Here is a 26,296-nt window from a genome sequence, read left to right on the forward strand (position 1 = left end):
TTAGTGCCTGAATTAATGTGACGTGTTTAGTGTCCCTGTAGTTCATTAGGTAAGTTGAGTCCGAGTCGTTACGTCAACAGGGCTTAGCTACCACATGTCGCTGATTCGTCAGAACCCTCCAAATGCTTCAGGTATTACCACCAAAGCTCCAGTCCCCTCCTGTGTTGGTGTCAAACAGGGACGTCAACAGGAAGAAACCCACGGGCTTGTTCAGCCCCATACTTAGATGGTGAGATCATGGTATCAGCAACAGCTGGGTTGTGGGTTTGGTTCCCACTTTGACTTATCCCTGAATGTATGATTTATCGTGTGAATGTGTTTCATGTAAGTGGGTTTGGATATAAATACTGGTATGTGGTAACAGTAAGATCCTTTCGCTAGTTGTATAACTTAGCTTCGTGTAATAACAAGCATATGATTGGGGTCAGTTAACTCCTGCTGTGGTTGTCTTAGGAGTTTATAAATAGGTGCTAAATGGGTTAGGAGTATTTTAGGGGTCAGAGGTTAGAAACATGAGGAATGTCCCAGATCCTGCTGGTATGGCCAGAGACATAACATCCACGCCCCAATCACACACACATACTGTCTGTCTCACTATCGGAGAGCGGCCTTGTGTGATGTTTGGATTCACTTGAAGCTCTAACTCTGTGCTACTAGGTGTCTAAAGAGAATATGGTTCAACGAGCCAATGACATATTAACATGTGAGACCCTCTCAGCGTAGTATCATGTTAATATGTAGTACACTTGTTAGTGCAGAATGACAAACCGATGTACACACATTTCCCCCAGTGACCATTTCCATCTCTAAGAAACACATTTCCTCTACAGACACTTTATGACCCCGCCCTTTGACCTCCCTCAGGCCAGCAGCATGCTGGGTAGTCACAGGAAACGCCGCCTGCGGAGGGCCGACGGCCTGGTCACCAACGTGACCGTTGACACTTGGCCTGTCATGTGAGCTGATTGACCGCAGGAGAGGGACAAACTGTACCGTTAGTGACGTTTAGAAATAACAAAAGATGACAGTTGCATGGCCTGGATTTTTACCGCATCAATACATCCTTTGTCAAAGAGTAAATGGAAGAAAGACGTCCTCAAATATTCTGTATGTCAGAAGGGAGACGCACAGCACTTTTGTGGCTAAACATTGATTTAGTTTAGAGTGTAGTCCTCCCACTTATCTCCTCAACATTCCCATTACTCCAATTTGACACAGCAGTAGCAGGCCTGTGATATCACTAACTACAGCACTAACCACAACCCCCTTTTCTCTCTCACACACATCTCTCTCACTCCTAACTGTGCTGTTTACTCATCACTTCTTTCATCCCTTTCTCCCTTCATTCATTAAGAGCCTTTTTAACTGTAACTTTACCTGCCATTGTGTGTGAGAGTGAGAATGGGGTATACCGCAAGAGTGTGTGTCTGCTTTTCACAGCCGACATTCATCATTGCGAACAACTGGCAGAATAAAGGTGAAGGCCTCCTGTGGTGCAGCGGTCTAACATGCTGACCACACCGCTCGCATTACAAAAATAAATGTATACGCAGTTGAAGTCGGGACCTTTACATACACTTAGGTTGGAGTCATTTAAAACTTGTTTTTCAACCACTCCACAAATGTCTTGTTAACAAACTATAGTTTTGGCAAGTCGGTAAGGACATCTACTTTGTGCATGACAAGTAATTTTTCCAACAATTGTTTACAGACAGATTATTTCACTTATAATTCACTGTATCACAATTCCAGTGGGTCAGAAGATTACATACACTAAGTTGACTGTGCCTTTAAACAGCTTGGAAAATTCCAGAAAACGATGTCATGGCTTTAGAAGCTTCTAATAGCCTAATTGTCATCATTTGAGTCAATTGGAGGTGTACCTGTGGATGTATTTTAAGGCCTACCTTCAAACTCAGTGCCTCTTTGATTGACATCATGTGAAAATCAAAAGAAATCAGCCAAGACCTCCGCACGGGGTTGGGAGCATCATGTTGTGGGGGTGCTTTGCTGCAGGAGGGACTGGTGCACTTCACAAAATAGATGGCATCACGAGGATGGAAACTTATTTGGATATATTGAAGCAACATCTCAATACATCAGTCAGAAAGTTAAGCTTGGTCGCAAATGGATCTTCCAAATGGACAATGACCCCAGTCATACTTCCAAAATTGTGGCAAAATGGCTTAAGGACAACAAAGTCAAGTTATTGGAGTGGCCATCACAAAGCCCTGACCTCAATCCTATAGAAAATGTATGGGCAGAACTGAAAAAGCGTGTGCGAGCAAGCAGGCCTACAAACCTGACTCAGTTACACCAGCTCTGTCAGGAGGAATGGGCCAAAATTCACCCAACTTATTGTGGGAAGCTCATGGAAGGCTACCGAAAACGTTTGACCCAAGTTAAACAATTTAAAGGCAATGCTACCAAATGCTAATTGAGTGTAACTTCTGACCCACTGGGAATGTGATGAAAGAAATAAAAGCTGAAATAAATCATTCTCTCTACTATTATTCTGATATTTCACATTCTTAAAATAAAGTGGTGATCCTAACTGACCTAAGACAGGGAATCTTTACTAGAGTTAAATGTCAGGAATTGTGAAAAACTGAGTTTAAATGTATTTGGCTAAGGTGTATGTAAGCTTCCCACTTCAACTGTATATGTTATTCAATCATTGCATACAAACTGCTCGCTCGCGCGTGTCTACTTAGCCAGGCGCTAAAATAGAACTTGGTTCAATTTGTGACACTTGACGCGCTGCAAGTCCCACCTCTCTCATCTCCTCATTGGTTTTTAGGAGCATATACCCACGTGGGGGATTAAAAGATGAACTGAGGTCCACACCCCAGTCCAGTTGGTGGTGGTAATGCACCTTAAAGTTGGTTGCCCACTGTCATATAAAGTCCAAATAAGAAGTCTGAAAATGAACTCCGTTTACCCTTTTATCTGTGGATTAATAACAACCCAATGTTTATCCCTGGAAAAATTAGCTAGCAACAGCAAGCTAGCTAGCTGAATTGCCATAAATGTTTAATGCTTTTCGTCCTGTCCCCAAATTAATATAGTTGGTTCAGAGTTTGTTTTGATGTCTCAACCTGCGTGTCTTGATCGCATCTGGTGTGGATGGACAAAATCAACTTGCGCACACCCAGTCTAGTCAGCAAGTAAGGCACTGCATCACAGTGCTAGAGGTGTCACTACAGACCTGGGTTTGATCCCGGGCTGTGTCACAGCCGGACAGAGTGTCCTTGTCCGTACAGGAGTTGCAGCGATGGGACAAGACTGTAACTACCAATTGGAGATCATGAAATTAGAGAGAAAAGGGAGTAAAAAGTACAACAACAAAAAATAACAAAGATGAAGAATGTAGCAAGACAAGAGCGTTGTCGCGTTCTGCATGCTTGGGATTTTCCAAGACCGGCACGAGATTCTGTCTGCTGCTCTCACAAAGGTCACAGGTCATCTTCATGGTTCCTCTCATTACAAACCACCATACTAAAGCTAATAGCTTTTGACTGAAGAGTTGAGGTGTGACATGACATTTGAAAGTAGACTCTTTGCTCGTCCCAGACTCACATGTGAATATTGTTACAAAGAGTTCCTCTGTAGTTTGGTCTGATTTCACATTGTATTTTATATACAGTTAGTACGTTTTCCAATTCCTGGAAATTCACTAATAACCACACTGCAGCGAATAACCTTAGTCTATCTAAATCTTCTGCAGCATTAATTGTACATTTGACTCAATGTTTGCTCTGTTTTCTGATGTGAAGAGAATAGGTCATTGAAGTTGGTGACATACATTTTTTATTCAGGTCAACTTCAAACTACAGGTAGGAATACATTTGGCAGACTTTATATGACACGTGTCAAACAAGGCAGAATCTGGCCCGTGACACATTTCTATCAGGCTCATGCAATGATTTGTATGGAAATTACATTAAATTCTCTGGCAACAGCTCTGGTGAACATTCCTACAGTCAGCATGCCAATTGCACACTCCCTCAAAACTTGAGACGTCTGTGACATTGTGTTTTGTTACAACTGCACATTTTAGAGTGGCCTTTTGCCCCCAGCACAAGGTGCACCTGTGTAATGATCATTCTGTTAATCCATGTTATCTTGGCATATCAAGAAGCTGATTATCTCGGCAAAGGAGAAATGCTCACTAACAGGGATTTTCTGTGAAAAATGTCTGGGATCTTTGATTTCAGCTCGAGAAACATGGGACCAACACTTTACATTTTGGGTTTATATTTTTGTTCAGTGGACATTATAAAATGACATATTTTTCATAATAAAACAATGGCCAGTTTGGGTGGCAGTTGTATGCACTGTTTTTTGTTTAAAAAAAAAAACGTAATAGGCTATATCTGGGCTGTGAATTTATTGTTTTTTCAATATGGCCCTTGAGCTGATTGAGTTTGACACCCTTGTTATACAGGAACTAGCTATCCCCTAAACAAAAACACAAAGCCCCTCCCTCTTCTCCTCGTCATTATGAACAAGTGTTTCTCCGCAGTGTCGTCATAGTCTGTCTCCTCCCCTCAGTGTCTTTGTTTCACACTGTGCTGCTGGCTGCCTTAGGGTGTGATAAACACACGTCTCTCCAATGTGGCCTCGCTGAATCAAGCCCATCTGATTCACCCTGGCACACACATACACACAGAGTCACACACACACACACTCTCTCTCTCTCTGATGTAGGCCCACCACTCAAGTTTGTTTTATCAGCTGTGGTAACGCTAAGCCAGAGATCAGACCCCCCCCTCCTCAGCCCCGATGCCCCTGATAGATATGACGGTGGCCCTCGTTGGCCTCGCCAGTGTCAGACTCAGATGTTTCCACGATGACTTCATGCGGAATAGAATGTGCACCGCACCTTGATTCCATTCTGGAATGTCCACAAGGATGAAATCCACCAGCCTGGGGAAGTTCTCAGCTCTCATATAGCGAAGTCAGACTGGGAGAGGAATTCCAAAGAATATTTGTGTGTGTGTGTGTGTCTGTGCAGCCTGCCTGCCTGCCTGTGAAAACAGATTAGAAATCCTTTACTGACCAATGCAGGCAGGAATGTGTTGGACCTTGAGCCTCACTCGCTCGCAGGCCAGGGGAAATCCAAGCGCTCATCACACCCAACGCTCAGAAAACATTATCCTACAGATCCATCAACTGGTTTACACGCACGCACTCACACACAGGGTTGGGGAGTAACTGATAACATGTAATCTGGTTCTCACACACACAGGGTTGGGGAGTAACTGATAACATGTAATCTGGTTCTCACACACACAGGGTTGGGGAGTAACTGATTACATGTAATGTGGTTCTCACACACACAGGGTTGGGAGTAACTGATTACATGTAATCTGGTTCTCACACACACAGGGTTGGGGAGTAACTGATTACATGTAATCTGGTTCTCACACACACAGGGTTGGGGAGTAACTGATAACATGTAATCTGGTTCTCACACACACAGGGTTGGGGAGTAACTGATAACATGTAATCTGGTTCTCACACACACAGGGTTGGGGAGTAACTGATTACATGTAATCTGGTTCTCACACACACAGGGTTGGGGAGTAACTGATTACATGTAATGGTCTGATTTCACATTGTATTACATGTAATCAGTTACAAAAAACGAATCAGTTACATTACCAGTAAAAAATATTGTCATTGGATTACAGATACTTTTGAAACACAAGATGATTACTTCTTGGATTACTTTTCAATTCAGAAAGGATGTTTGCAAAAAAATACATTGACACTTTTCTGTTTTCTCAATGACATTCAGTTAAACATTGAAAAAAGGCACAAGTTTAAGTTTGTTCCACATGAGCAAGTCTGAGCACAAGTCAGAGACCACTATGATGACACACCAAACACGTTTGATGGATTATTTTTGTCTTCTTCTTTTATTTATTTATTTATTTCACCTTTATTTAACCAGGTAGGCAAGTTGAGAACAAGTTGTCATTTACAATTGCGACCTGACCAAGATAAAGCAAAGCAGTTTGACACATACAACAACACAGAGTTACACATGGAGTAAAACAAACATACAGCCAATAATATAGTACAAAAATAAGTCTATATACAAAGTGAGCAAATGAGGTGAGATAAGGGAGGTAAAGGCAAAAAAAGTCCATGGTGGCGAGGTAAATACAATATAGCAAGTAAATCACTGGAATGGTAGATTTGCAGTGGAAGAAAGTGCAAAGTAGAAATAGAAATAATGGGGTGCAAAGGAGCAAAATAAATAAATACAGTAGGGGAAGAGGTAGTTGTTTGGGATAAATTATAGATGGGCTATGTACAGGTGCAATAATCTGTGAGCTGCTCTGACCGCTGGTGCTTAAAGCTAGTGAGGGAGATAAGTGTTTCCAGTTTTAGGGAGTTTTGTAGTTTGTTCCAGTCATTGGCAGCAGAGAACTGGAAGGAGAGGCGGCCGAAGGAGGAATTGGCTTTGGGGGTGACCAGAGAGATATACCTGCTGGAGTGCGTGCTACGGGTGGGTGCTGCTATGGTGACCAGCGAGCTGAGATAAGGGGGAACTTTACCTAGCAGGGTCTTGTAGATGACCTGGAGCCAGTGGGTTTGGCGACGAGTATGAAGCGAGGGCCAGCCAACGAGAGCGTACAGGTTGCAGTGGTGGGTAGTATATGGGACTTTGGTGACAAAACGGATGGCACTGTGATAGACTGCATCCAATTTGTTGAGTAGGGTATTGGAGGCTATTTTGTAAATGACATCGCCGAAGTCGAGGATCGGTAGGATCCTTACGAGGGTATGTTTGGCAGCATGAGTGAAAGATGCTTTGTTGTGAAATAGGAAGCCAATTCTAGATTTAACTTTGGATTGGAGATGTTTGATGTGAGTCTGGAAGGAGACTTTACAGTCTAACCAGACACCTAGGTATTTGTAGTTGTCCACATATTCTAAGTCAGAACCGTCCAGAGTAGTGATGCTGGACAGGCGGGCGGGCAGGTGCAGGCAGCGATTGGTTAAAGAGCATGCATTTAGATTTACTTGTATTTAAGAGCAGTTGGAGGCCACGGAAGGAGAGTTGTATGGCACTGAAGCTCGTCTGGAGGGTAGTTAACACAGTGTCCAAAGAAGGGCCAGAAGTATACAGAATGATGTCGTCTGCGTAGAGGTGGATCAGAGACTCACCATCAGCAAGAGCAACATCATTGATGTATACAGAGAAAAGAGTCGGCCCAAGAATTGAACCCTGTGGTACCCCCATAGAGACTGCCAGAGGCCCGGACAACAGGCCCTCCGATTTCACAAACTGAACTCTATCAGAGAAGTAGTTGGTGAACCAGGCGAGGCAATCATTTGAGAAACCAAGGCTGTTGAGTCTGCTGATGAGGATGTGGTGATTGACAGAGTCGAAAGCCTTGGCCAGTTCAATGAATACAGCTGCACAGTATTGTTTCTTATCGATGGCGGTTAAGATATTGTTTAGGACCTTGAGCATGGCTGAGGTGCACCCATGACCAGCTCTGAAACCAGATTGCATAGCGGAGAAGGTGCGGTGGGATTCGAAATGGTCGGTAATCTGTTTGTTGACTTGGCTTTCGAAGACTTTAGAGAGGCAGGGTAGGATAGATATAGGTCTGTAGCAGTTTGGGTCAAGAGTGTCCCCCCCTTTGAAGAGGGGGATGACTGCAGCTGCTTTCCAATCTTTGGGAATCTCAGACGACACGAAAGAGAGGTTGAACAGGCTAGTAATAGGGGTTGCAACAATTTCAACAGATAATTTTAGAAAGAAAGGGTCCAGATTGTCTAGCCCGGCTGATTTGTAGGGGTCCAGATTTTGCAGCTCTTTCAGAACATCAGCTGACTGGATTTGGGAGAAGGAGAAATGGGGAAGGCTTGGGCGAGTTGCTGTGGGGGGTGCAGTGCTGATGACCGGGGTAGGGGTAGCGAGGTGGAAAGCATGGCCAGCCGTAGAAAAATGCTTTGAAATTGAAATTCTCAATTATAGTGGATTTATCGGTGGTGACAGAGTTTCCTATCCTCAGTGCAGTGGGCAGCTGAGAGGAGGTGCTCTTATTCTCCAAGGACTTTACAGTGTCCCAGAACTTTTTTGAGTTTGTGTTGCAGGAAGCAAATTTCTGCTTGATAAAGCTAGCCTTGGCTTTTCTAACTGCCTGTGTATATTGGTTTCTAACTTCCCTGAAAAGTTGCATATCACGGGGGCTGTTCAATTCTAATGCAGAACGCCACAGGATGTTTTTGTGTTGGTTAAGGGCAGTCAGGTCTGGAGAGAACCAAGGGCTATATCTGTTCCTGGTTCTAAATTTCTTGAATGGGGCATGCTTATTTAAGATGGTGAGGAAGGCATTTAAAAAAAATAACCAGGCATCCTCTACTGACGGAATGAGGTCAATATCCTTCCAGGATACCCGGGCCAGGTTGATTAGAAAGGCCTGCTCGCTGAAGTGTTTCAGGGAGCATTTGACAGTGATGAGTGGAGGTCGTTTGACCGCTGACCCATTACGGATGCAGGCAATGAGGCAGTGATCGCTGAGATCTTGGTTGAAAACAGCAGAGGTGTATTTAGAGGGCAAGTTGGTTAGGATGATATCTATGAGGGTGCCCGTGTTTACGGCTTTGGGTTGGTACCTGGTAGGTTCATTGATAATTTGTGTGAGATTGAGGGCATCAAGTTTAGCTTCTAATGCCTCTTAAATGGAAAGTAATCCAAAAGTAACTGAAAGTAATCAGATTATGTCTCTAAATTTGGGTAATCTAAAAAAAGGCCATTACTGATTTCAATTTTGGACAGGTAACTGTAACGGATTACATTTAGAGAGTAACCTACCCAACCCAGCACACACACACACACACACGCACACGCACACCATTGTGTAAAACAATAGTAATTACCAGCAGTAAGGCTTTTTTAGGAAAAGGAACTTACTCAGTGCTAGGTCGTCCAAGCCCTCCAGGTGTGTGTGTGTGTGTGTGTGTGTGTGTGTGTGTGTGTGTGTGTGTGTGTGTGTGTGTGTGTGTGTGTGTGTGTGTAGTCATAACAAAGACACAGAGCTCTGCTCCACTGTAAACAAACCGAGCTGGAGACAGCCCACTGCCCTTATCTCTCTGCTGTCACAAGGACTGTGTCAAGAATGCCCTTGATGTGAGTGTGTGTGTGTTAACTTCTTCATCAAAAGTTACATCAAAAGTACCACTTACATGGTGGTTTTATTTTAAGCTATTTTGAGGGTGTTGTTAATTTTTTTCATCAAAATATATATATATTTTTAAAGGAAACTACTCAAAGTAGCTAACTATAAAAACCTGTCAACCATTTTACTCAGGTGATAATGGTTTTAAGATGTGGTTTCCTCAAACCTCCTTGGTTGAATCTGCTTAGTAGTAAGTCCCTGTACCAGTAACTGTTTCCCAGCTTCATTCAAATTTCAAGAAGCACAACTATAAGGTCGAGAGTTCCTGGCACCAGTTGTCCCTTTCTCCAGTCACAACAGCCCATTCTCCCTGCCCCTCTGCCCTGTAAACTTAACACAATGTCAACTAATACACAAAAGCTGTTATTTCTTCCTATTCCTGTTTTCCAATGGGGCGCATTCACAACCCTGAACTGAGATATCTGCCATGAATGGGCTCTATCTCTCCATTCATTCTGACTAACACACCAGACCAGACCAGACCAGACAACAGAGCACTAGAGACTATGTGTGAATGGGAGATGGCACAGTACAACCATTCACATAAGTCAATTAGGTTCAACTAGGATTTCAGTGTTGCCTTTTTCACTGCAGTAATGCATGTAGTAGGGCTATGACCTCTAAATACTCTGGCTCCTCTGAAGAACGTGAAGTGTTCAACCTGAATGACATTGGCTTGTGTTGACCACACAACTACGACATGGGTGTACACTGCATAAGATCATGTAGGAATGGAGCAGGGTTAAACCATATGGGCACACAGAACAGGGCATAACTCCCCTCAAACATCCTCCAGTAAATCGAGAAACGTTTTAATGAAACGTAATGAGAGAGAGAGAAAGAGAAAGAGAAAGAGAGAGAGAGAGAGAGAGAGAGAGAGAGAGAGAGAAAGAGAGAGGGGGATTAAACGGTAACACGAGAATAACGTCACTCGCTCTCAGATGTAAGCAAACTGGTCCGGAGAAAACCGCTTGCGCCTCACTCATTCGTGGTCGAAGAGTGAAAGCGTGGGGTAGAAATACACTTGGACCAAGGAATCGTGTGGGTAGAGGCAGCACACGGCATTATCCACAAAGAAACTTGTAACGCAAAGATAGTGGTTTTCAAAAAGTTATTTCCGCCAATTGGATTTTTTTTTTTAAAAGCGCCCTTATTCATCGCTGGACGTTTTGCAAAACGTGGAAAACCTACCCGTAGGTAGGGATAATGATTTATTTAGCTTTTGCCATTCAATCCGTTTTTCATCTATAGCCTATTCCCGTTATTCACTTACACTGATTTCATATACAATGTATTTTCAACAATGCTTAGATTACTTTAGAGAAAATGTCATAGTAAATGTAATTGTTTTCATTTGTCTGGGAGCTGCTGATTCGGCGTTGTGGGGATACCAGATTGACGAATAGTTTGTCAGGCAACGTTTCACATTCTACTCTTTCATTCTTTTTCTGTATACGGATCCAATCAGCGCGGTGCCTGTTCTCGTGTTATTACAATGTTATTAGGCCTGTGTATGTATGCCTGAGAGCTATTGCAGCGGTTTCCGTCAAATGAACTGTCAAATTTACTTTGAACAAATTACACGTCAATAATAGGACACACAGACAAGGTATATGCCTGCACAACAAAAATTCTGCCCTTACAAAAAAAAAAAAGATAGCAGTTTGAAACTGCAGTAAAAGTGCAGTAACTGCAGTGGACTGTTGTATTTTAGATGCAGTTGATCTGCAGTTATACTGCGCTTTAACTGCAGTTACACTGCAAAATTACTGCAGTAGAAACACGTGTTATTTTGAAGGCAGTATTTGCAGCATACTGCAGTTATACTGCGCTCTAATCTTTTTTTCCTAAGGGAATGAACGACATTTGATTTTTTTTTTTAAAACACAGCCTATTTATACCTGGCAAACATCCAACTCATAATGTAAACAAATGCAAATGGAGGAGTTGTTACTGAGGCAGAAGTAGCGTTTTCCTCTCTGACCTAGTGGCTGGCCAGTTTGGCTGATCTTAAATGGTCCAGAGGGAACTCCCTGAACTGTGATTTTGGTGGAGTATCCCAACTAGAATGCTGACCTGTCAAACTGAAGGACTAATTCATGTCAAACAAAAAAAAAAAGTCCAAAAAGGAGAGGACAAATCTTTCCTAGAGGGGCTTTTGAGACTGAAGTGGTCAGAAATAGGCTTGACAGAAATAGCTTGCTAGAGTTTTTGTTGTTGTTGTTTCTGACCCTATTCCCCCTTCCCCCCTTCAAAGCAACAACCTGAAAACATATCCCACCTGTGTGCGTGAGCGCGTGCACTTCTGTAAGCCTATGTGTGGGAGAGCCCTGGGGAGGTAAGAAATATTATATTACTGGCTAAGGTGAAGCCTTTGGACCCCTGTATTGTCAACCTCATAATAGCAGTGATATAGAGATTGTGTCCCATGAAAACCATCTCATATATGAGATCTGCTATATAGGCCAGCCTGGACCTCTCCCCTTTCCTTAGTTAGCCAGCCCATAACTCTGCAGGGGGAGTTGGCTGCCAATACAATTGTCTAAAGAATCCAAACTAAAATATTGATTTGTGTGAATAGTGGATGTGGCACTGTGTTGAATGAGAATGCTTGTTGTTGTCCCAAGGCTCAAGCCATTCAAGGAGTGTCTATAGCAACAGTCGGTAGGGAATCAATAACTATTCACCTAAGGACAAATCAAATCAAATTTTATTAGTCACATGAAATGCTTACTTACAAGCCCCTAACCAACAATGCAGTTTAAAAAATACAAATAAGAATAAGAAATAAAAGGAACAAGTAATTAAATAGCAGCAGTAAAATAACAATAGCGAGGCTATATAAAGGGGGTGCCGGTACAGAGCCAATGTGGGGGCACCGGTTAGTTGAGGTAATTGTGGTAATATGTACATGTAGGAAGAGTTATTAAAGTGACTACGCATAGATAACAACAGAGAGTAGCAGTTCTAGTCCTAGTGTTAAGTTTCTCCCTGTTACTTTTCTCTTGTCCTTTTCTATGTTTCCCGTCACAGTACTTGCATGAAATACCCAAGACACATTTAGAAAGACCGGACCTTTAAAGTAAATCGCTAAATATGCTACCATTCATTGTCACGCTATAGCCAACCCTGAATGCGTGGCAGTGGCATGCTGCAGCACAGCCATTGCGTGGTCTTGGTCAGAAGTTGCCACATCATTGAATGGGGACTCACCTGTGTCTAAGAATAAAGATGGCAGCCATTGGAAGACCGGCTGTGGAGTGGAAGACTGGCTGTGGTTAATGCTGGAGGGCCGAAGTACGTGGTGTCCCTCAGAGCTCCATGTTTGGACCAATAAAAAAACCTGGAATCAAACAGGATTCAATCATTATAGGCCTGCTGGAGAAGGCTCCACTGTTCTGCTCGGTTCAGCTCTGGCCTCAGGAAAAGGGGAAAATATCCGCTTCCTCCTACTGGCTGCCTTGGCAGGCTAGGAGTGCAGCAGTTGCTTCAGGAAAGTTCTTTAATGTTGTTGTTTTTTTCTTCTTCTCCCTTTGCCTAAACAGAATGGTGAATTATCAAAGAGTGGAAAAAATCTTACCAGCCTCTGCTTTTTTTGCGGCCTGCCTGGTGCTGTGAGTGCAGTTGGCGATTCTTTTAACGTCATATAAAAAACTCCACGGACTTCGACTGGCAACCAGTTCATACAGACCACATAGTCTGCTCTCCAAACTTCAACTTTTCTGCTCTTTGATGACATTGTCTACATGTGTGTGTCATCAGTCCAGGCCCCTGACCTCAGTTTATAGCTTTCGTCAATATGTTCCCCTTTGGCATGGCGACACTTAAAGCGACTTTCAATTGGAGGGTTTGGTGCACACGTTTTTAATGCCCCCAGTGGTCGGGCCCTTTCCAAATATGCTCCAATGATTAAGTTAACATCAATATTTCAAATCAAATCCAATTTTATTTGTCACATGCGCTGAATACAGCAGTGAAATGCTTACTTACAAGCCCTTAACCAACAATGCAATTTAAGGAAGAATACAAAAAATGAAAAGTAACAAATAATTAAAGAGCAGCAGTAAAATAACAATAGCGAGGCTATATGCAGGGGGTACCAGTACAGAGTATTTGGAGGCAGTTCTTAGCTGAAATCAGATCCTTTCTCTATCAGTGTGTGTGTGAAACCCGAGGCTGGACCACAGGCTCGGTGTGACAGGCCTGTGAAATTGGCTGATTAAATGGAATCTGTGGGGTCAGGGGTCAGGCTGTAGTGTGGAGGCAGGGATCCACATCTGGTGTACAGTTTGGCACAACAGGACCCCACCACTCACTACTAGAGGAGATAGGCCTTATAACATGGCTGTTTGGTTTGCATCAGATTGCCTGAAGGGGAATGAAAAAGGTTGCAGTAATACGCCGTACTCAACTTTAATTCTTATTTTACCATACTAGGGTTTGTGGTTTAGAACTGGTGTTCTATAAGAGATGCTGTTACTCAAGCAATAGGTTAGAGTTTCTGTTTTTTTCAGTACTGGTCAGCCCCTTCAACCACTGTTTGCATCATACTGCTTCAAACTAACATGTTACAGAAGCAGGAGGGGGATTGAGTAAAAGAAGAGAAGTTTCACTTTCACTGATTCACTGCAGCATCTGGTTTTGACATAGTCTTTGTTTTTTTCTTTTACCCCCTCTACGATATTCTTTGATGTTTGTGTGCAAGAAGCCTTTCAACAACAACCCCCAGGAACCCTCTTAGCAATCCAACACGCAAAAGGAAGATTTTTGTTCAACATCCTTTTGTTTCCCGAAGATCAGTTAATTGCCAGTAAAACCACCATAGTGACTTTGGGGAGGGCTGCGTTGGAACACAGGCAGGCAGACCTACTGACTGACTAACTGGGTCACATTACGTTAGGAGGTTTTCCGTCACAGCCTCCCGAAAGGAGACTTTGGGATTGAATTAAAAGCAGCCGTCTGTCTGTCCGAGGGCTTTTAGAGAGAGTTGGGAGGGTTGAGAGATGCTCTCCTATGGTAGGCTCTGGATGAAAAAGTGTCACACGGTTTTAGTCAGCAGAGCACAGTGGAAAAGTAGGGCGGTAGGATGTCTTTTTATTTTTGCCTAAAGTGTGTGTGTGTGTGTGTGTGTGTGTGTGTGTGTGTGTGTGTGTGTGTGTGTGTGTGTGTACACACTGTGTAAATGCTTTACAGTGGTTTTATACCGGGTCATTGCTGTGTAAAGGGCCAAAGGAGTGGAAGCAGTTAAGGTGATGGAGTTTTTCCATGATGGTCGAAAGAAATAGAGTTTCTTTTTAGATTTCATCCTCCTCAGAGCCATCTTCCACAGATCATAGTAATGTGTAGAACTGTATAGAATAGTGAATACCGCATTCTTTCTCTGTCTCAGCCGCTCAGTCTCTCTTCCTCTCTCTCTCTCTCTCTCTCACTCTCTGTCTCTCTCTCGCTCTCTTTCTGCTCTGCTCTCTCTCTCAGTCATGCACACAGTTAAGATTAGGCAGCGTCGGAGTGAGTCTGTCTTCTCTCCTCTATTTCTCTCCCTTTCCCTGAGTGTACTTTGCTTTACACTCTTTCATACTCTGACACATTCTCCCTCCTCTCCCACCGTCCTTTGGGCTCATGTGGCTCCCAGAGATGAGGCTCTGCTGGGGGTACAACAGACACTCCCGACCCCCTCTTGGCGCCTACCGGCCCCCAGCCTGGTCCCTTTACTGGGAAACCAGCAGGGAGGGGCCCACACAATAACAAAGAACTACCCCCTCCCTCTCTTTCTCTCTCTCTCTCTCTCTCTCTCTCTCTCTCTCTCTGTCTCTCTCGTTCAATTCAAAGGGGATTTATTGGCATGAGAAACATATGTTTACATTGCCAAAGCAGGTGAAATACACAGTAAACAAAAGTGAGAAGACAAAATAATATCAACAAAAAAACGGTTGGAAATGAACAGTAAACATTACATCACAAAGGGTTGAAAAAGATAAACACATTTCAAGTCTCTCTCGCTCTCTCTCCTCTCGCTCTCTTTCTCTCTCTCTCTCGCTCTCTCTCTCTCTCTCACTCTCTTCCAAAGAATAAGATATCCGGAGACTGAGTGACAGGAGGGAAGGTGGGGAGGTGGGTGAGGGAGGAGGTTAGAGGGCAGGACCGTGGAGGTTCCAGTCTGTCTGGCTGAACAAGCAGAGGCGAGTTGGGGTTTTGTCCCATTGTGTCTGTCAATGGGACAGTCTCAGGGAACTAGGGACAGACGGACATCAGCCGTTCCCAGCTGGTCTATCATAGAAATTAGATTCAGATTAGCTGTTTGTATTTCCACTATTGTGTGGGAAGTAATGTGCAGATCTCTTATTTCTGCATGTAACATGCTCAGTGTAGCCAACATGTAACATACTAGTCTGGTGATCCACTAAAAATGGTTCCCTTTTTGCCGATATGACACTTGAGGACAATGGACATTCTTTCCTTTATGGATTCCGAGTTCCTTGTAGAAGGATCCTTTCAGGCATCCTTAGGTTGCCGTGGCAGCAGACGTTCTGTCCGGGGTTTATAGATATTGATTGGCTGGAACTCAAGTGACCCGGGCCTAGGCCTCGCAGCTGTATGCTAATGATGAGAGAGATTACAGCCAATCAGAAACACCTGGCCCTCTGCGCCTGGTGATAAGGAGATTATCATATGGTGTGCGTCTGTTTGTGAACGATGTGCTTTGAGTTGGGTTTGGTACTGGTGTTGAAGATGACAGGCTACATGACTGTAGTGGTTCGTCAGGCTTTGTGATATGAATGTTATGTGTTTTCGTTCGGAGCTGGTTAATATCTGATATCTATAAATGCAGAAACACCTGGCAGCAGTTTGGGCCGCCTGGCTCGTTGCGAACTGTGAAGACTATTTCTTCCTAACAAAGACAGCCGACTTCGCCAAACGGGGGATGATTTAACAAAAGCGCATTTATTAATATCTAATATCTCACTGGTACAGAAATCAACTCCCCCCTCCTGTGGAAGTCAAGAAGTCTAACCAAGCGCTGACCAAACTCTTTTCTAGCTAACTGTTAGTTTATGACTGAACTGTCCTCTTCTGTTTAGGACCTGGCTTTCCCTGTCACCATGACTACTCCACTTCAGTTTGGATTGGCAAGCCTTCAGCAATCATTATCACCAGCAGCTAGGGCCATTGTAGCGCCACAGTCGCGAACCAACTGCCATAGCAGTCTCTGTCTGTCTTCTTCGGTCCCCCCCTCTCTCTGTTCAATTCAAATGGCTTTATTGGCATGGGAAACATATGTTAACATTGCCAAAGCGAGTGAAATAGACAATACAAAAGTGAAATAAACAATAAAAATGAATAGTTAACATTACGCTCACAGAATATTCAAACGAATAAAGACATTTCAAATGTCATATTATGTATATATACAGTGTTGTAACAATGTGCAAATAGTTAACGTACAAAAGGGAAAATAAATAAACATAAATATGGGTTGTATTTACTAGAGGTCGACCGATTAATCGGAATGGCCGATTAATTAGGGCCGATTTCAAGTTTTCATAACAATCGGAAATCGGTATTTTTGGACGCCGATTTGGACGATTTTTCTTTTTTTAGACCTTTATTTAACTAGGCAAGTCAGTTATGAACACATTCTTATTTTCAATGATGGTGCAGAACGACAGATTTTTACCTTGTCAGCTCGGGGATTCAATCTTGCAACCTTACGGTTAACTAGTCCAACGCTCTAACCACCTGCTTTACATTGCACTCCACGAGGAGCCTGCCTGTTACGCGAATGCAGTAAGAAGCCAAGATAAGTTGCTAGCTGGCATTAAACTTATCTTATAAAAAACAATCAATCAATCATAATCACTAGTTAACTACACATGGTTGATGATATTACTAGTTTATCTAGCCTGTCCTGTGTTGCATATAATCTCTTAGGTACATGTTGCTCCAACTATAAACATCAATGCCTTTCTTAAAATCAATACACAAGTATATATTTTAAACCTGCATATTTAGTTAATATTGCCTGCTAACATGAATTTCTTTTAACTAGCGAAAATGTGTCACTTCTCTTGCAAACAGAGTCAGGGTATATGCAGCAGTTTGGGCCGCCTGGCTCGTTGCGAACTGTGAAGACTATTTCTTCCTAACAAAGACAGCCGACTTCGCCAAACGGGGGATGATTTAACAAAAGCGCATTTGCGAAAACAGCACAATCATTGCACGACTGTACCTAACCATAAACATCAATGCCTTTCTTAAAATCAATACACAGAAGTATATATTTTTAAACCTGCATATTTAGCTAAAAGAAATCCAGGTTAGCAGGCAATATTAACCAGGTGAAATTGTGCCATTTTGCGTTCATTGCACGCAGAGTCAGGGTATATGCAACAGTTTGGGCCGCCTGGCTCGTTGCGAACTAATTTGCCAGAATTTTATGTAATTATGACATAGCATTGAAGGTTGTGCAATGTAACAGGAATATTTAGACTTAGGGATGCCACCCGTTAGATAAAATACGGAACGGTTCCGTATTTTACTGACAGGAAAAACGTTTTGTTTTCGAGATGATAGTTTCCGGATTCGACCATATTAATGAACTAAGGCTCGTATTTCTGTGTGTTATTATGTTATAATTAAGTCTATGATTTGATAGAGCAGTCTGACTGAGCGATGGTAGGCAGCAGCAGGCTCGTAAGCATTCATTCATAACAGCACTTTCGTGCGTTTGCCAGCAGCCCTTCGCAATGCATTGCGCTGTTTATGACTTCAAGCCTATCAACTCCCAAGATGAGGCTGGTGTGAAATGGCTAGCTAGTTAGCCGGGTGCACGCTAATAGTGTTTCAAACGTCACTCGCTCTGAGACTTGGAGTAGTTTTTCCCCTTGCTCTGCATGGGTAATGCTGCTTCGAGGGTGGCTGTTGTCGATGTGTTCCTGGTTCGAGCCCAGGTAGGAGCGAGGAGAGGGACGGAAGCTATACTGTTACACTGGCAATACTAAAGTGCCTATAAGAACATCCAATAGTCAAAGGTATATGAAATACAAATCGTATAGAGAGAAATAGTCCTATAATTCCTATAATAACTACAACCTAAAACTTCTTACCTGGGAATATTGAAGACTCATGTTAAAAGGAACCACCAGCTTTCATATGTTCTCATGTTCTAAGCAAGGAACTTAAACGTTTGCTTTTTTACATGGCACATATTGCACTTTTACTTTCTTCTCCAACACTTTGTTTTTGCATTATTTAAACCAAATTGAACATGTTTCATTATTTATTTGAGGCTAAATTAATTGTATTGATGTATTATATTAAGTTAAAATAAGTGTTCATTCAGTATTGTTGTAATTGTCATTATTACAAATAAAAAAATTAAAAAAAATTGGCTGATTAATCGGTATCGGGTGTTTTGGACATTCAATAATCGGTATCGGTATCGGTGTTGAAAAATCATAATCGGTCGACCTCTAGTATTTACACTGGTGTTTGTTCTTCACTGGTTGCCCTTTTCTTGTGGCAACAGGTCACAAATCTTGCTGCTGTGATTGTACACTGTGGTATTTCACCCAATAGATATGGGACAAAATTGTGTTTGTTTTCAAATTATTTGTGGTTCTGTGTAATCTGAGGGAAATATTGTGTCTCTAATATGATCATACATTGGGCAGGAGGTTACGAAGTGCAGCTCAGTTTCCACCTTGTTTTTTGGGCAGTGTGCACGTAGCCTGTCTTCTCTTGAGAGCCAGGTCTGCCTACAGCGGCCTCTCTCGATAGCAAGGCTATGCTCACTGAGTCTGTACATAATCACAGTGATCAGGTATTCTTCCATTGTTTACTCTCTGTTTAGGGCCAAATAGCATTCCAGTTTGCTCTGTTTTTTGGTAAATTCTTTCCAATGTGTCAAGTAATTACCTCACAGAGCCCCAGGACAGCAACAGCAACACAATTAGACCCAACCGAGGTCTGTTTGTGTTTGTGGACAGAGCCCCAGGACCAGCTTGCTTAGGTGACTGTTCTCTAGATTCATCTCTCTGTAGGTGATGGCTTTGTTATGGAAGGTTTGGGAATCGCTTCCTTTTAGGTGGTTGTAGAATTTAACGTCTCTTTTCTGGATTTTGATAATTAGCAGGGATTGGTCAAATTCTGCTCTGCATGCATTCTTTGGTATTTTACATTGTACACGGAGGATGTTTTTGCAGAATTCATAGTCTCAATTTGGTGTTTGTTCCATTTTGTGAATTCTTGATGGGTGAGCGGAGCCCGGACCTCACAACCATAAAGGGCAATGGGTTCTATAACTGATTCAAGTATTTTTAGCCAGATTCAAATTTTATGTTCCTTTTGATGGCGTAGAAGGCCCTTCTTGCCTTGTCTTTTAGATCGTTCACAGCTTTGTGGGAGTTACCTGTGGTGCTGATGTTTAGGCCGAGGTAGGTATCGTTTTTTGTGTGCTCTAGGCCAATGGTGTCTAGATGGAATTTGTATTTGTGGTACTGGCAACTGGACCTTTTTTTGGAACACCAGTCTTACTGAGATGTAATGTCAGGGCCCAGATCTGACAGAATCTGTGCAGAAGATCTAGGTGCTGCTATAGGCCATCCTTGGTTGGGGGAATCTCTCTCTTTCTCTCTCTCCTCTTGGCCCACTAAGTTGTGCTAAAAACAGGCTGTCCTCCTTCAGACTAGTGTTAGATGATCTTTCAAGCCATATAGTGTTTCAGTGAGGTGCGAGAGCTCTAAGTCTATGAGTTAGTTCCAACTGTAAACCAGGGTCTGCTAGTTAGGTGTTGAAGGGGATCTGACTCAATAGGTGATAATGACTTACACACACTGGGCACTATTCAATCAAAGGGTCGATGTGGAAGTGTCAGGGCTAAGGTTAACCAACCAAGAGTCTTATATTGAATTAAAGTAGTTGAGTTTTGTATAGTTTCACATAGTTCATATTTTTCGATTGATTTCCTTTTATTATGGCTAATCAATCCAAATATAATCATATTCTCAGTGCAAGAAGCATGGAGAGCTGGTGTTTTGATATTGTATTTTGAGTGAATAAGGCCCACTGTTTGAATGGAAGCCAAGGGCCCCGGTCACTGTGTATAGGCCAGGTTAATGGTGTGTACCAGGTCTCTCTGTGTAATACATGTAATGAATAGTGTAGGATTAATGGTGTGTGCAGCTGGGAACGCATTTGTTACAGCAAGAAAGAGGCTCCAGGGTTAGCTGCTGCTGCTGCAGGTGACTGGGGAGCTTTCACACTGGACCGGACAGGGGACGGTATATAATGATACAGCACCTAGGGGACTATAGACAAATGCAGGTGCGCACACACACGCACACACACTCACACATACACACACACACACACACTCACACATGCACATGCCTTAGCAGATTCAATGACATGAAGCGTGTTTAGATTGTCTCCAATTGTTCATGTTAGACTGCCCAAGGACAAACTGTGAGTTCTGAACCAATAACCGACAGAGACAGATTCAGTCTGATTGTTTGGCACTGACCGTACGTCCAGTTAAACCCACATAAAACAGCACAGTGTCCCGAGGCCCCAGAACTCATATCCCTCTGTCTCATGAATACAGGACTAATTGAATTTAGCTGGAATTAGCCAGAGCAGTTATATCACCACTGTACAGCTTCTCCTCTCCTAATCAACAGATGCATCCTGTTTGGTGAAATCTCAGATGCTGTGAAGGACAGCCGGGCACTGACACACTCTCAGTTACTAAACAAACACAGAATGAACTGACACACTCTCAGTTACTAAACAAACACAGAAGGAACTGACACACTCTCAGTTACTAAACAAACACAGAAGGAACTGACACACTCTCAGTTACTAAACAAACACAGAATGAACTGACACACTCTCAGTTACTAAACAAACACAGAATGAACTGACACACTCTCAGTTACTAAACAAACACAGAAGGAACTGACACACTCTCAGTTACTAAACAAACACAGTATGAACTGACACACTCTCAGTTACTAAACAAACACAGAATGAACTGACACAGTTTTAGCTTCACCTCAAGCTCACCTTCCTCGCTCTCTCCTGCCTCATTCCCTGTTAACCCCTCCCCCCTTCAATTGTCTATAAACCTGCAGTGCTCTACTCTACTTGAATTCAATCACTGGTCCTATCACACTTAGAGTACTGTTGAAAGGGGATTCATCAGAGAAAATTACTTTACCCCAGTCCTCAGCAGTCCAATCCTTGTACCTTTTGCAGAATATCAGTCTGTCCCTGATGTTTTTCCTGGAGAGAAGTGGCTTCTTTGCTGCCCTTCTTGACACCAGGCCATCCTCCAAAAGTCTTCGCCTCACTGTGCGTGCAGATGCACTCATACCTGCCTGCTGCCATTCCTGATCAAGCTCTGTACTGGTGGTGCCCCGATCCCGCAGCTGAATCAACTTTATGGAGACGGACCTGGCGCTTGCTGGACTTTCTTGGGCGCCCTGAAGCCTTCTTCACAACAACTGAACCGCTTCCTTGAAGTTCTTGATGATTCGATAAATGGTTGATTTAGGTGCAATCTTACTGGCAGCAATATCCTTGCCTGTGAAGCCCTTTTTGTGCAAAGCAATGATGATGGCACGTGTTTCCTTGCAGGTAACCATGGTTGACAGAGGAAGAACAATGATTCCAAGCACCACCCTCCTTTTAAAGCTTCCAATCTGTTATTTGAACTCAATCAGCATGACAGAGTGATCTCTAGCCTTGTCCTCGTCAACACTCACACCTGTCTTCACAAAAGAATCACTGACATGATGTCAGCTGGTCCTTTTGTGGCAGAGCTGAAATGCAGTGGAAATGTTTTTGGGGGATTCAGTTCATTTGCATGGCAAAGAGGGACTTTGCAATTTATTGCAATTCATCTGATCCCTCCTCATAACATTCTGGAGTATATGCAAATTGCCATCATACAAACTGAGGCAGCAGACTTTGTGAAAATTTATATTTGTGTCATTCTCAAAACTTTTGGCCACGACTGTAGGAGATATATTCACCTTTCAGCAGGGCACTAACCTAAAACACAAGGCCAAATATACACTAGAGAATGCTCCTGAGTGGCTTAGTTACAGTTTTGACTTAAATCGGCAATAAAATCCATGGCAAGACTTTAAAATGGCTGTCTAGCAATTATGAACAACCAACTTGACAGAGCTTGAAGAATTTTCAAAAGAATAATGTGCAAATATTGTATAATGCAGGTGTGCAATGCTCTTAGAGACTTACCCAGAAAGACTTACAGGTGTAATCACTGGCAAATGGGATTCGAACATGTATTGCAAACATTTCTAAATACATGTTTTCACTTTGGCATTATGCGGTATTGTGTGTAGATGGTGGAGAAAATAAATAAATGTAATCCATTCAGAATTCAGGCTGTAACACAACTAAATGTGGAATATGTCAAGGGGTATGAATACTTTTGAAGGCACCATATTACTTCAAATGAATGATAACAATTGGATGACTTTGGGAGATTCAGTTAGCAACAATTGGATGCCTTCCATTGCCTACTTTATTCCAATATTTTCATAATTCAGTGATATTTATTCCAGTGGTGGAAAAAGTTGTCACACAAAAATTGTCATACTTGAGTAAAAGTAAAGATACCTTAATAGAAAATGACTCAAGTAAAAGCGAATGTCACCCAGTAAAATACTACTTGAGTAAAAGTCAAAAAGTATTTTGTTTAAAATATACTTAAGTATCAAAAGTAAAAGTATAAATTATTTTTTAATTCCTTATATTAAGCAAACCAGACGCCACAATTTTATTTCTTTATTTTTTCTATTTACGGATAGCCAGGGGCACATTCCAACACTCAGACATAATGTACAAACAAAAAATGTGTGTTTTGTGCGTCCGCCAGATCAGAGGCAGTAGGGATGACCAGGGATGTTCTCTTGATAAGTGAGTGAATTGGACCATTTCCCTGTCCTAAGCATTCAAAACGTTATGAGTACTTTTGGGTCTCAAGGAAAAATTATGGAGTAAAAAATGCATTATTTCTTTAGGAATGTAGTGAAGTAAAAGTAAAATATAAACAGTAAAGTAAAGTACAGATACCCCCAAAAATGACTTAAGTAGTACTTTAAAGTATTTTTACTGAAGTACTTTACACCACTGATTTATTCCCACAGTAATTCATTATGGATCCATTCAGTTGTGGTTAAGGAAACAGTGCATGTGGTGGGCTGTGCGAAGAGATGGGCGAAGTTTAGAACTGCCAGGAGGGTAGTTGTAATGGGCGCTGCCTAGCAACCATCAAGAGCTTAAGAGCGTAGTGTGCGTGTGCCATTACGGCTACAATTCATACTAAGCCGACTAGGTCGGTTGGCAGAAAAAAAAGTAGAGGCTTTGTCGCCGGCAATACCGTTCGTATATAAAGAAAGGTCGGTGCTAAAGCATCTTGGTTTGGAAGGTGTATTTAAAGACATTACAGGCTCCATTATGGCCTTGTTAATGTAAAGCCATCAGGGGGGGGGGATACAATAGAAACGGATCACAGTCAATACTCAGGAAGAACAGAAATAGTCTCGACCTGGAAAGAAGAAATGTGTTTGGTCCAATAGTGGGTGTTTTCTCCTGGGAGAGTCAGGGTTGGCCCAGGTCCATTCCAGGAGTGTTAACCTCCCATCCGTTATTATAGGACAGTTATTAGCCATGCCTCTGCGTGTGTGCGTCCATGCTAAGTCTATCAGAGAACACATTGTTGCTCAGACACACCGGTGGGATTGTCAAACGTTTGCCTCCCCACGGTACTTAGCACCTCTGAACCGTGTGTCGGCTGTCAATCTCTTTTGTGTTCACACAGCAATTTTGAAGTCGTCAGCCTCTCAGCCTTGTTAAAATACTCCAAACAAGAAGGTAGCAGTAACGTTGTCTGGCAATGTGTGTTGCTTATGGTCTCGATTCCAATGGTAGCTAGCTAACTGCGCTAACGTTGCTTTCTTTGTAGAAAGTACTTGATGATCATAGCCAGACGGCCACAGCTAGATAACTGATGACGAAGAAACTATTTCATTTACTCTCCAAAATCTTGGAGGAATTATTTTGTTTTGTGTGCGTTGCGTCTTTGCACTTAGCTAGCTCCCGTCCCATAGCCTACACTGCAAATGAAATGTGACTGGCTCATGACATTTAGCCGTGGATGTGCGGAGAAAATGCCCTCTTTTTTTCCTTTTTGTTGTCATGTTGTTGGCCATTGACAAGCATTGCAATTCTACATGCAGGAACGGCAAGTCCGTCGCTACCGGATCGGCACGCAGCAGGTACCGCTTTTGTTCTAGCAAGAGAAGGAACGGCCTCCGACTTTGATAAGTACCCATCAGCAGTCTATCGGCAGTGAGATTCTTGGTGTGTTTCATGCTTTAGTCTCTCCCTGACTCCAGGCATCAGGGACCCATATTCACAGCACTCTTTAAATCTGCAGGCCAAATGTATTCACTAGTGTGTGTGTGTGTGTGTGTGTGTGTGTGTGTGTATGTGTGTCTGCCTCTGCTGTCGTATTGTGTTGCATATTTATGCTCTGTTCTCTTGCCTTGGCTGCATGCAATCAGGAAAGTCAGCTCATTCTCTCAGTTGGAACAATGAAGTCAACTAAGCAGCACACAGGCCAGAAGCCCCCCAGTCATTGAGTTCATAACCCTCCTCTCCTATCCTGGCAAGTAGAGTAGTGTGCTGCTGGAAGGTACTGTGTCTTTGTTACAGATATTTTCCATCAGGCAGTAGCTAGGCCTGGCGGAGAGAGAGACAGGTCCTCATTGTTAGGCTGATGCTGCCCAGCCATCTGTGCAACTCCACAAGCTCTACTCTACTCAGCTATTAGAGTCATCACTGCAAGCTGATGTAATCTGTCTCTGTGTGTGGTCGCTTGTGGGCAACACACACGTGCACGCACAGACACACACACACGCAAGCACAGTGCACCATACGCAAAATACACACACCTACAGCACATGAAGGAACGCATACGTACACACACCATCATAAAGACAGAGGAAATTAGAGTCTGTGTTTAGCCTAATCGTTACTTTTGCTCAAAGTCTGTAATCAACAACGTGCATATTGCCTAAAGGTGGTTTGCGCACCTTGTATATCAACATTACAGCTGGTGTCCTGTCTAAATGGCCCAAGTTGCACAGCAGTGAGGTGAAAGTGACGGTGCGAGTGTATTCAGGCGAACAAGGATGATTTTGCAGAGGCAACTAAATGCTCGTGGAAGTCATGATGTCATTTAAAAGGGATTGAGTTTTGCTTGGATCTGTACATGAGTTTCTGTTGAACTTCTCTCACACATCGAGTTTGTTCCTTAGTCTATGCCCCTTAGTTGGGGCAGTAGGGCTGGGCAGTAAACCGCATTTTACTATATACCAGTATTGATGCACTGACCAGTTTGGATTTTTATCTTACATAACAGTATTGCAATGTTTGGTTTGTTAAATGTTTTATAAATGTAATATCTGAGTGATGAAACTCAAAGAATTATGGCCGTCGTCTGTTCTTACCGCCAGTAAGAGACTGCTAACAGTTGAGACATGCTAATTTGCGAGCAAGAGCTTCGGGTTTGCACTGCGCACATGTCATTTTATGCCATGAATAGTGCCTGTGAGGCAATGCTGGTGCAAAAGGTGTGGACATGTACTTTTTTTGCCATGAATCTTACCTTTGTGACAGTGCAGGTGCCAAAAAGCACCTTAGAAATCAGAACAATGCCCCTTGTGACTAAAGTAAGAACTGCCATTGAATCCATTGAAAATACATGGTTCTATAGGAGCATAATTAATAAAGGAATAGTGTTTAAATGTAAGTAAGTAAAATAAATGTTTTACAGTGTGGAAATGAAAACAAATTAGTGAAGGAAATGCAGAAATTGATGAAAATGCAGAAAATTATTTTCATGTTGAAGTTTGATTGAACATTAGAAACCAATCAGAAGCGAGAAAGCCCCATTAAAACACTTAGCATATTCCTGTTGCCACCCTAGAATCATGCTTTACTCGTGAAGAATATTTAGACATTTTATTATTAAAAAACAAAATCATACCGTCAAA

At 42.6% G+C, this 26,296-nt stretch overlaps 1 protein-coding gene across 6 annotated transcripts in view; it reads left to right on the forward strand.

Moving 5' to 3' along the window:
- The first annotated feature begins 10,106 nt into the window (after nt 1-10,106).
- The window catches only part of LOC106563044 (LHFPL tetraspan subfamily member 2a protein), a 68,019-nt gene continuing 51,829 nt past the window's right edge, over nt 10,107-26,296 (forward strand). For 3 of the 6 annotated variants that reach the window (XM_045689908.1, XM_045689907.1, XM_014128257.2), the window contains exon 1: nt 10,107-10,403. The gene's annotated coding sequence lies outside the window, so the exon portion shown is untranslated. Of the gene's footprint in view, nt 10,404-11,463; nt 11,545-26,296 lie in introns of all 6 variants that reach the window. The other 3 variants (XM_045689909.1, XM_014128259.2, XM_014128258.2) reach the window with 2 other exon arrangements.

This window comes from Salmo salar, chromosome ssa11 (genome assembly GCF_905237065.1).
Source record: "Salmo salar chromosome ssa11, Ssal_v3.1, whole genome shotgun sequence".
In the NCBI taxonomy this organism is placed as follows: domain Eukaryota; kingdom Metazoa; phylum Chordata; class Actinopteri; order Salmoniformes; family Salmonidae; genus Salmo; species Salmo salar.